This window comes from Pinus tabuliformis, chromosome 9 (assembly GCF_031772625.1).
Source record: "Pinus tabuliformis cultivar Carrire ecotype Pingquan chromosome 9, CPIR1, whole genome shotgun sequence".
NCBI classification, from domain to species: domain Eukaryota; kingdom Viridiplantae; phylum Streptophyta; class Pinopsida; order Pinales; family Pinaceae; genus Pinus; species Pinus tabuliformis.
This window is the reverse complement of record NC_142307.1, coordinates 1,390,363,532-1,390,376,112: the sequence shown is the minus strand read 5'-3', so window position 1 is coordinate 1,390,376,112 and position 12,581 is coordinate 1,390,363,532.

Here is a 12,581-nt window from a genome sequence, read left to right as displayed (position 1 = left end):
AACAAGACATATTTGAAGAACCTCAGGGGAAGAAGAAGAAGAAACCATTCCTCTGAAGCAAATGGCTACAAGCAGAAATGTTGGGAGCAGTACCTTGTCCAAAGATGAATTTGAAGATCAGATAGAAGATTTCAAGAGTGATATGAGGCAGTTTCTTGCCATGCAATTGGATACCCTGTGGATCCAAAAGAAGCAAGAGGAAGCCAAGAGGGCTTTGGTCATCTTTTGTCCCAGGTGCACTAGAAAGCATCCTAGGAACGAATGTCCAATGCACTCCCTAGAAGTATGTTTCATCTGTGAAGAATACCATCCTATAGATCAGTGCCCTTCCTTACCCAGAATCAAAGCTGCATATCGGAGAGCTAAGGGAGCCACTGAATCACCATATTATATGAACCAAAGGAGGCCGCATGGACCTAGAGCTTACCAGCAAGAACTACAAGGGACATCCAAGACCTATTATGACCCCTATCAAGCCACTTTCATGCCTTCTTTGGGTTCCCCTGCTCATCTTTCCTGGTTCACACCTCCTCCTTGTTCCTTCACAGATCCATATTATGCCCAACCGGTTGCTCATTCATTTCACTCTTATGCTCAGCCACAGCCTCAGTGGAATGCACCTCATCAGGGGTGGAGGCCCCAATACAACACTCCTCCCGCTTCTTTTCCTCCACCACCTGCTCGTCCACAACCATCGCCTCCTCCTCCACCAAGGCAACCCCAAATGCCTACCCAACCACAACCCCATCCGCATCCATCTCAAATACACACCTCCACTCAACTACCTGTACCACCATTTCCAAAACCATGCAATGGAGCAGCTCAACCCAATTGCAAAGCTGAGGCACAACATGTGCAAATTACTCCTCTTGAGCTCAATGATGTTCACCAAAGCTCAGGAAGAGTGTTGCAAAACAGAGATTATATTGACAACATTGAAGGACCAAAGGAAAAATAAGATTCCAAAGAGGAGATCAAAGAACCATGGGCTGCACTTGATGAAGAGAAGAGATCATAATCAGAGATCAAGAGAGTTCCCTCATGGTTACCATCAAATCCTCCATGTACTCAAGAGAAAGATCAACAAAAAGAGGAAGATGAGAAGGTCATGATAGAAGGTGACATGAAGAATGATCCAGATCAGCAAAAGGACCATGGATATCAAAGCTATATTGAGATATGGTTTCAGACGGTCACTAAGTTGCAGCGGTACTCTCTTCCTCAGCTATGTTTGATCCCTTCAAAGTCAGATCATTTGGTCTCTAAAGTCCGGATAGTTGTCCAAGCATGCATTTCGAGCCTTCACATCATTTTTTCTCTAATCTCGATGTGCACATGGCTCCATTGGAAGTATTCTTATACTTGAAAATGATTTTGTTTTTCAAGTAGTGTAGGGTAGAGAAAAATAAAATAAAAATAAAAAATAAAAAAAAAAGAGAAAAAAAAGAAAAAGAAAAAAATGAAAAAAGAGGAAAATAGAAATCTAAGGTGAAAACCTCCTCGGAGGCGCCTTAGATTGGCTCATTGATTGAAAACCTCCATGAGGTGGTCAATGGGTTGAAAAAAAAGAGAAAAGAGAATAAGATCTCTGGGTGAAAACCTCCCTTGGAGGCGCCCAGGGCAGGCAATTAGGGTGAAAACCTCCATGAGGCGCCCTAGTTGTTTTTCAAAAAAAAAGAGAAAAAGAAAAAGAAAAATAAATTTAATTTCCATTGAATAATTTCAGGTTGCAGCAATGACATTGTAGGTCATGAGGATCACTCAAAACAAAGACAAAGGAGTTTTTGTGCCTTCTAGAGGAGGTTCTATATTTCTACAGGAAACATCCTGTAGAACCTTCAAGCGAGCCAGATTCGATTTTGGAAGGGGATCTAAAGCTTGGAATCCATTGGTTATGCCTGCAAGCATCCATGTTCCCATTCCTCACCCTTTTCCATCATCTTTTCCACCTCATTGTGCTTCTTCATTTTGCTTCTACAGGAAGTTCCTGTAGAAATTGTAGGAAGCTAGAAATGGATTTCAAAAAGGTGGTTTGGCGAACTTGGTAGCTTCCTCAAGGGTTTAGAAGTCCTCCTGCAATCTTCAAACTCCTCCTCCATCATCTCCATACCTGCATCACAGCCCAAGCTCAGTTTTTCTTTCCATGCAAAAATTTGCAAAATGCCTTGAAGCAAAAATACCTAGAACAGAATTTGTTTTTGCCCTAACTTGAAAACCATGCATCCATTTGAAAAACTGTTTTATGGGGAATTGCACAAGGGTGATGGCAACATGCCTGAGCAGTTTCAGCCAATTCCGGTGCACGGTTTCCAAGAAATCAGCCTCCATCACCATTATCCATTTTTGCATTTTCTCCATATCCGTGCATCCGTTTCAAAACCTGTTTCATGGGGATATGCATGTGAGTGATGGTAACCTACCCAAGTAGTTTCAGCCAATTCTGATGCACGGTTTCCGAGAAATTGATCTCTGAAATCTTCAGCCATTTTCTAATTTTCTCGAAATTTGTGCATCCATTGATCACGATTTTGCTATGGGAGGTGCATAATGATGATAGGAACGTGCTCAGCAAGTTTCAGATCGATCCGGTTTACCGTTTGGGAGCAATGGCAAAAACAAGTTCTGGTTCTGTGAAAATGCAGCAGCAGCAGCCTGAAGGTGCAGATCTGAGTGTGGAAATGAACTCCTGAAGCATGCATCCAGCCAGAGGACACCTGCACAAGAAAAAACAACCAAAAATCATCAGCCAAGGCCTGATGCAACCAAAGGATCCAAGCATGCAGCAGCCGAATATGAGCATGCAGCAACAAAAAGCACTTCACAACAGCCATTTGACTTCAGGTAAGTGACTAAACCTTGTTCCTCTATTGCATGAGTCTAATCTAAGCATTGCATGAACGAATGAGATGGTGGGATTCAACCAGGAAGCTAGCCATATTCGATTGCACTCATCCAGGCAAAAATCACGCAGCATACGTGTATGGTCATTCACGTGAAATTTGATAAAACACAGACAGTTGTGGATATTTTAACTCCAGTGCAACTAATGGTAAGTGATTACAGGCAGAGAACTACAGTTCATAATAACACTGCAGTGGGGACCAACGGTCTGCATGTGGCCAACGTGCACTTGGCCAGCTCACCCTCCATCAGTGAAAGTCTCCATAAACAGCCAATTGAACTCATCAGGAAACGAGAGACTTCTACAAGAAAGGCAGAAAACAACCCTGCAGAAAGAAAACTCGGGAGTTTTAGAAAATTTCAAGCTCAAAACGAGGGGAAGGACAGATATCACTATCCCATTGGATATCAAGCTCTGCGCAATTATGCTGGACACATATATGAAATGGAGATTCAGGAAGGTGCCAAAGGGCCTGTGTTTGTGATTGTATCCGACAAAGGGATTTTGTGCCTCGGGGAAACTCCTACCATTGCCTGGGAAAAAATCCAGAAGAAAAATAACATGCGAATTCAAAAGTTTCATAGAGATCAGTTCTCGATAATTGACGGTGCTGAGCTTTTTGGATTTACAAATCCATTGGTTCAACGCTTATTCTGTGAACTTGCTGCAAATGAAAATGGGACAGCAAATCAGAACATTGAAGACGTTCATCTGAATGTAGACACTCTGCAGTCAGAAACTGCCAACTACAAAAATAGAAGGATCAATAAGAAGGAAACGCTTCAGGCTTGATAAACAAAAGGCTGTTCGTGTAGCATGTCTAAACTCTCCTAAACTTAACATGGATTGTGGTATTCCTGCAATGGTAATTGAGAATGACAATAACAAAAATCAACCTTCTGAAAGCTTTGATATTGTCGGGAAAACTGGATTGTTTGTGCCAGATTCCCTTGACAAGGATGCAAATACTTGTCCTGGTATTCTGATAAATAACAAAGGCACTGCTAGCAGGCTATTCATTTTAGATCAACCTTCTCATCTAAAGAGAATGGAAATTTCACATTTTGGGCATGGCGGGACTGTAGCTGAAATCATAAATGCAAGACCACGCATGGAAAACCCTTTAGCAATAGCTAATGTTGGCAAGGGCATACTTTCAGGTTCTCAAGTAGAATCATATTACCCACAACAATACACACTACTGGATAAATTGCAGGCTGGTTCCATGCTTGAGTCCTCTATTAGAGATTGTGAAGAAGTATTACAAGACAGAAAGGATGATGAGGGATAGCTGAAAGTTGAGAAATATAATCAGTTTATTCCTCAAGCTAGTGCTATTCCTTTGCAGTTTGTCCTTGAGATATCTGGGAAAGGTCAAATAATTTCTAATGAATGTAGTTTGAGTTCCTCAGAACAGAATAGACAATGTGATACCACCCAATCACTGGATGGAAATTTAGGCAAGGCAGATTCAGATTCCATGGGACAGGAATTTGCAAAGTCGATGATAATGGTGTTGCTCCCACAGGCATTGCCCTTCCTCAAACAAGCTGCCAGAAAGAAAAGAAAGAATACACCAGAAGGGAATTTTCATGCTTCTTCCATTACTAAAGATGATCCTAATAATGAATCTTTTGGTCAACACCATGCAGTTAGAAAGAAAATTGGGAAGTCTTCAGGGACATGATAGCAGAAAGTGACATAAAATATCAAGGCAGAGAGGACTGAAGAAGTCCAAGAAAGTGAGGACATACCCAAGGCAACCACAGAAACATTAAAAGAGAAGGCACCCCTAGCCAAGCGAGCCAAATTGAGGAAAATTGTTTCTACAGGAAGTCAGAAAACTATTCTACAGGAAGCTACAGGAATTTCTACAGGAAGTTTTGTATTTTTACCAGAAACATCCTGTAGAGCCGTTGGGCAGGCCAAAATTGATTATGAAGAGGGATTTGAAGCTTGAAGTTTGTTGAGGAGGCATGCAACCACTCTTTTCTTCCATCCTCCACTGGTTTCATCTCCTTTCATATGATTGCATATACTTGCACACTCATACCAAGGCTGAGAATTCACTAGGAAAAGGAGCCGGCAGTGGGAAGAAGCAAAGAGAAAAGCATGGTTTCATGACAGAGAAGAGGACATCACTTCAGAAGCTTGGCATGACAAGGAGGCCACCAAGGCCATCAAAGATGAGGAGAGAGATTGGTTGCTCAAAGGATGAGCAACACTTTCAGTAGGGGGGTGATGATGAGCCCCAAAAATGGATAATTATTTGGGTTCATTCAACCTCCTAATTTGACTTAATCCACCATTCTCATTAGTTTATTGCATGTTTTTGATTATATTTATGCTAATAGAGTGAATTTGGTTAGTCATTATGCCAACAAGTCTAATGGGTGCTTTGTGTAGCCTTTTTGGTCAACTTGGAGACAAAATTGAAGGTCTTAATGAGCACTTGGCAGCCAAATTCGTGGAGAGTATTTTTAGGAAGGTGTTCCCCTCATTTATGGGCCCTTACCTCGAATTCTCCACCATCAGCTCGGAGTTCAAGGGCCACCAAATCAATCAGCACAAGGGCAACCAAGCAAGTCAAGTAGGACTGCTGTTAACTACAAGTCTTGGGCAGCCGAGTCCCTAAAGTTTAGGAGGACTGTTAGGGTCCTCAATTTGTATAAATAAGAAGGCTTAGGGCCTCATTTGGGTTAGCTGGTAGTTAGCCAATGGTTAGTCATTTTGTAGGCAGAAGTTAGCTAGTTTGTATTACGATTTTGAGGCAATCGATTAGCTTTGCTTTCAGCTCATTTTCAAGTTCTCCTTGTGGACAGTTTTGATGTAACTCTTCATTTCGTGATCAATAAAGATGAATCCAGCTTTGCACCAGCTCTAAATCTCTCTTAGGAGGCTGTATCTCTTGGGGTTGGGCCCATCTCAAGCGCCCAGTACCTCCTTTGTTTACCTTTATGTCTCTTTGTTGCATTCTTAGAGTAAAATCTGCTATTTAGATTTAAAACTTGTTGTGTTATTTAGGTTGCTTTTGATGATTAAAGTAGATTTTCATGTTCAGATTGATTTGGATAGATTAATAACATAAAGGATCCTTGGAAAAAGGGGCTCAAGCACCTCTGATCTTACCTCTCCCTCAGTGGGATCGTGAGTTGGGACAAAGGTGACCTTGCTGCCCACAAAAACACTGACTTTGCTTTGCCATGCAATCATTAGTGTTTGGTTTTCATTTGCAGAAGTTGGTTACATGTTCAGATCTTTGAATGCTTCATTGCATAGTTAATATACATGGTTTCCTTACAAATAAAGCTGCTGTCCATTCTTGTTACTATTAGCTAGATCATATTAGGGTAGCATAACTAGATCTTTGTTTTCTTGCTTGTCTTTGTTGGTTCAGTTGGAAACACAAATTGCAGAGCACCTGTACCACTTCCCTATCTACCTAGACTCCCTCAAACCCATCTTCTCCCTCTCCTAACTTGGTTTCTTGCCTCACGTTGCCATACTGCCCTCATAACCCTACCTTTTGTGCAACATTACTTCAGTCTTCTTGGAACAAGTCCGGCCATCCACACCTTCTCCTCAACTCCATCCTCCAAGTCCTAGACCTCTTCACACCCCTATTTCACCTCCATACTCATTCATCCATCTTTTTCCCTCCATCCATGCTCCAAAATCCCATTTTGAAACATCTTGTAGAAGAATTACACAACATCCTGTAGAAATCCTGAACATCCTGTAGAACCCCTGCAGACTTCCTGTAGAAGCTCATAAACACGATTTCTTGGCAGCCAAACTTTGTGAGACTCTCTGGAAGGGTGTTAGGGACCCCTTAGACCCTCTCTGAACCTTCCCAACCTTTCCCAATGTTGGAATTATGTTTCAAGTGTTGTCCTTGATGGCAACTCACTCAGAGGTTGGTACAGGTGCTCAGAGGTTGGTACAGGTGATGGCAACTTGATCAGAGGACAGATCTCAGTACAGCAGGACAAGAAAGAGATATACGCAGGTTCAGCAAGTAGAATCCGCGTGTACACGCAGGTTGGCTTCAGTAAAAGCGCGTACATGTGAAAAGTACCTTTGGTCCGTGGTAGTTAGACCTTGAAAGTTGTGCCTATGGTTTTGGACGATAATGTCTCGACGGACGTGTTGATCCCTAGTTTCGAGGTTGATGGTATTGTGTTTCTATGGTTTTGGCTCTTGGTATTGAACAAGGCCTAAGGCTATATAAGGAGAAGATCACTAGGCAAAGAAGCATGGATTATGAGTGTCTGACGCAGTGAGAGGATCTGGTATTGCTGGTTATCTGTTCGGGACGCTTGGTAAGGGTCGGATCTGACAGCGAAGGCAGAAGTAATCATTTCTAGATCTGCACGCGGGTTGCCTTTGGAGAAAGCGCGTATACACGCGGTTTTGGTACAGTGAAGTAGCGTATGCATGATAAGGGTTAATATTTCAGGTTGCTGCTGATTCTGGTGGTTGTTGCAGAGTTCTGGATTCTGGTTTGGGTTCTGTGTTCTTGATGACAGGGTTTCAGTGATACGTTATAGGGTTGTTTAATGAATTATGATGCAAGTATAAGTTGATGATTGTATTGCGGTAATGTTTGCTTTGTACTCTTGGATCCAGTCTGAAAATTGATGAAACGTGGTCCCTGAAGGTTGTAGGGTCAGCACCTACGTACTAGTAAATGGATCAGCTAGTACAAGAGCTGAGGGGGTTGTAACTCCCTTCCAGAAGTAGTTGGAAAACAAGAGAGGGTTGTAGCCCTCTGCAGGTTGTAGCCTGCGTACTGGTAAAGGACTGCACCAGTACATTGTAAAAGAAGTTTCTCATTAAAGAAGAAAGAGACGAATTGCAGCAGGTGGTTTTCACCCACATTGGGTTTCCACCTTATATCATGGTGTTCATGTGTGTGGCTCTTGTGTGATGTTCTGTTCTGTTATACTGCGCCTGTTTACTGTTAAATTGCTTAATAATGTTCTGATGCATTTACTGAAGATTAAGCTAACTGAATTATAAGATCTCTGGGTATACGCTAGTTGCATTAGACACAGTCGCGTGTACACGCGGGTTCACTTATCTGAAGTCGCGTATATGTTTCTGAGTATGAAATTGAAAAGTTTTATCTGATCTGATAATACTGATTCACCCCCCCCTCTCAGTATTATTTCCAACAATTGGTATCAGAGCAGGTCCTTCAGAGGAAGCTTGATTGCTTGAAGGAAAAGATCCATCAAAATGGCTAATCCAGAAAGAGAGGCACACATCAGGCCACCAGTGTTTGACGGGAACAATTTTACTCACTGGAAGATAAGAACCACTGCATATCTACAGTCTCATTGGAGCAGAAGCTTGGGGAATCGTAGAAGGAGGATACAAATTCCCATCAGCAACTCCTACAGATCCAGCAGAGAAAAAGCAATATGAGCTCAATGCCAAAGTAGTTACTGTCCTATTGAGTACTTTGACTCAATCAGAATTTATGAAGATCATGCATTTCAAATCAGCTAAGGAAATATGGGACAAAATCGTTACAAGCTACGAAGGAGATGATCAGGTAAAAATAGCAAAGCTTCAAACTCTCAGAATCCGGTATGAAACTCTTAAGATGCGAAGTAATGAAAGCGTAGCTAATTATTTCCTGCGTATGGATGAGATTGTGAATTGTATGAGGGATCTGGGTGAAGAATTTGAGGAAGTTGTCTTAGTTCAAAAGTTTTTGAGATCTTTGTCTACTAAATTTGATTCTAAAGTATCTGCCATAGAAGAAAAGGAGAATGTGCAGAAAATTACCATGTCACAGCTTCACGGGATCTTAACTGCTTTTGAAATGCGACAAGAGGTACCACCAGAGGCCGCATTCGAAGTGTCAGAGGAAGAAGATGAGGTAAATTTTGTCAAGAATCTTGAACGGGGAACTGGACGGTTCAAAGATAAGCTACCTTTCAAATGTTTTCTATGTGGTAGAGTTGGTCACTATGCTGCTAGATGTCCTCATAACAAAGGAAAGATATATGAAGAAGATGGTAGAAGCTATTATACCCATATTAAAAGTACATTAAATGATAGTGAAGATATTAGAAGTCTCATGGAACATAAGAAGAAGAATGCTTCATCCAATAATAGCGAGGATATTAAAAGTCTCATGGCACATGAAGAGAAGAATGCAGAAACTGAAGAAGTTGCCAAATTAAAAGAACAATTGGAGACAGAAACCAGGGTAAGGGAGAAATTGCAGGATATAGCAAAAGATCAGAGCACAACTATTCAGAGACTTGAATCAAAGATCCTCTCTCTAAAAGAAGATCTTGAAGATCAAGAACATGAAGTGATCAAACTAAAGCGACAAGTGGAAGAAGGGAGAAAAGTTGAAGAAGACCTAAGGAAGCAGTATCTGAAAAAGGAAGAAAAACATCAAGTTGAGGTAAATATCTTGAAAGGTAAACTAGAAGAAAAGGATAAGCTCTTATGATTTCAAGATAGTTCTAAAGTCTTGGATGATATTCTTAATAGTCAAAGATCTCCTGCTATCAAGACTGGTCTTGGTTTTCATGAATATGTTGAAGGTGAATCTAGTTCACAAGGTGAGGCAAGAAACTCTAATGAGAAATCTGAAATGCTCAAGGAACAACCAAGGAAAGAAATTCCTCAAGGAAGATCCTTTACTCCTAACTATGGACGTGATAGACGATTATTTCCTCCACTGGATAATTTTGAATGTTATGTATGTCATAATCTTGGACACGTTGCAGCCAGATGTAGAAGTCGAATGGTTCAAGAAAGATCATCGCATCCCAGGTATTTCAGAGGGTATTGCTTTGCCTGCAATGCATATGGACACAAAGCAATTGATTGTGATAGAAGGAACATGAAAAATATAAGGTGTTATACATGCAACAACTATGGGCATAAAGCAAGGGAATGCAGGAGCAGATTTTAAAATTCAAGACAAGGGGACCATACATCATCACAGTTGCAGGAATTGAAGAAGACAGAAACAGAAAGGTGTGGGATAACTCAGTCAGCTGACATAACAGACACAGGGGAATCTGAAAGTGATGAAATTCAGTATTCCATCCTGCATACGCTGATATAATGAAGACAAGTCGCGTATATACGCGAGTTACAGGCTGCAAAGTCGCGTATATGGAGAAAGGGCAGCAGAACAGACCCAGGTTCAGTCATGGTTGGCTCAGGCTCAGGGGGAGCAGAACAGACTCAGGAAATGGTTCAGACATGGTTGGCTCACACTCAGGGGGAGAATATTCTTCAAATAATTCATTGTTGGCACTATGGTTAGAAGTTGATGATACATCTTGTTGTTTGATCAAAGGAATGGTATTGCAGGCTGATGCTTATGATACAGATCTGAATGGCTGGTCTTAGAACTTGCATCTGCTCAAGGGGAGCGTGGATAGATTGGTACACTTTGGCATATACAAAGGGGGAGCCAAATCAGAAACTTCAGCATGTACTCAAGGGGAGTATGGACAGCAGTATGGACAGTAGAAGGTATACCAAAGAAGAGCATATCTTGGTACGCCCTTTGCCCTTGATGTCAAAGGGGGAGAGTGACTTGGTGTGGTGGTTGCCATCAAGTCCAAAGGGGGAGATTGTTGGCATTATGTTTCAAGTGTTGTCCTTGATGGCAACTCACTCAGAGGTTGGTACAGGTGCTCAGAGGTTGGTACAGGTGATGGCAACTTGATCAAAGGACAGATCTCAGTACAGCAGGACAAGAAAGAGATATACGCAGGTTCAGCAAGTAGAATCCGCGTGTACACGCAGGTTGGCTTCAGTAAAAGCGCGTACATGTGAAAAGTACCTTTGGTCCGTGGTAGTTAGACCTTGGAAGTTGTGCCTATGGTTTTGGACCATAATGTCTCGACGGACGTGTTGATCCCTAGTTTCGAGGTTGATGGTATTGTGTTTCTATGGTTTTGGCTCTTGGTATTGAACAAGGCCTAAGGCTATATAAGGAGAAGATCACTAGGCAAAGAAGCATGGATTATGAGTGTCTGACGCAGTGAGAGGATCTGGTATTGCTGGTTATCTGTTCGGGACGCTTGGTAAGGGTCGGATCTGACAGCGAAGGCAGAAGTAATCATTTCTAGATCTGCACGCGGGTTGCCTTTGGAGAAAGCGCGTATACACGCGGTTTTGGTACAGTGAAGTAGCGTATGCATGATAAGGGTTAATATTTCAGGTTGCTGCTAATTCTGGTGGTTGTTGCAGAGTTCTGGATTCTGGTTTGGGTTCTGTGTTCTTGATGACAGGGTTTCAGTGATACGGTATAGGGTTGTTTAATGAATTATGATGCAAGTATAAGTTGATGATTGTATTGCGGTAATGTTTGCTTTGTACTCTTGGATCCAGTCTGAAAATTGATGAAACGTGGTCCCTGAAGGTTGTAGGGTCAGCACCTACGTACTAGTAAATGGATCAGCTAGTACAAGAGCTGAGGGGGTTGTAACTCCCTTCCAGAAGTAGTTGGAAAACAAGAGAGGGTTGTAGCCCTCTGCAGGTTGTAGCCTGCGTACTGGTAAAGGACTGCACCAGTACATTGTAAAAGAAGTTTCTCATTAAAGAAGAAAGAGACGAATTGCAGCAGGTGGTTTTCACCCACATTGGGTTTCCACCTTATATCATGGTGTTCATGTGTGTGGCTCTTGTGTGATGTTCTGTTCTGTTATACTGCGCCTGTTTGCTGTTAAATTGCTTAATAATGTTCTGATGCATTTACTGAAGATTAAGCTAACTGAATTATAAGATCTCTGGGTATACGCTAGTTGCATTAGACACAGTCGCGTGTACACGCGGGTTCACTTATCTGAAGTCGCGTATATGTTTCTGAGTATGAAATTGAAAAGTTTTATCTGATCTGATAATACTGATTCACCCCCCCCTCTCAGTATTATTTCCAACACCCAAGCATTTCTCCTCCTTGATCCACCTCTGCACAGTCAAAAATAGTTAGAAGCACATGCATGATAATTCCAACAACTTAAACAAAAATACAAAAAGATGTTTTCTTCAGATAGAGGTAGTCTAGACACATGTATTTTACCTTCATAGAAGTAATGGCATCTCTTTTAGTAGTTTTCATGCTCTCCTTTGCGTCAGTAGGACTAGCTGGTAGAATTAGGGTTTGCTAGGGTTTGCGTTTCTTTTTGGCTTTCAGTTTCTTTTCGCAAATAGATTAGTTTCCTTTGAGTTAGCTTAAATCCATCAGTTAAAAAGCTTCTTATAAGAGCTCATATAAGTTGGCTTAAGTGCCTAGCAGACTTGTGCCAGCTGACCAAGTGACAGCTGCGGCAAGAGCTAGTACTTGTGCATACAGCACCGTCGCTTCCAAGTTTGTTACGAACTACCGGGTTGATAAAATTAAAGAAGGGAGTTCCAGGAGTTGTAGAATTATTTCTACAATACTGGAGCCCACCACCCTCCCATCGTATTTATCGGACAATCGAATGTTAGGATGCCAAAACCACAATCTCATCATTCTTCTATAATCCCACCATCCATTAAAGCTATCCTTATGTGTACCCCACCATCGTGCGGGCGTAGTGCGAAGTTCCAAATCTAATGCTTGGAAGCAGTGATGCTCAGGGACTTCACATTCAAATGCATCGAAAAACTTATCCACATCAGTTAAACCATCATAGTAAGGTAAGTT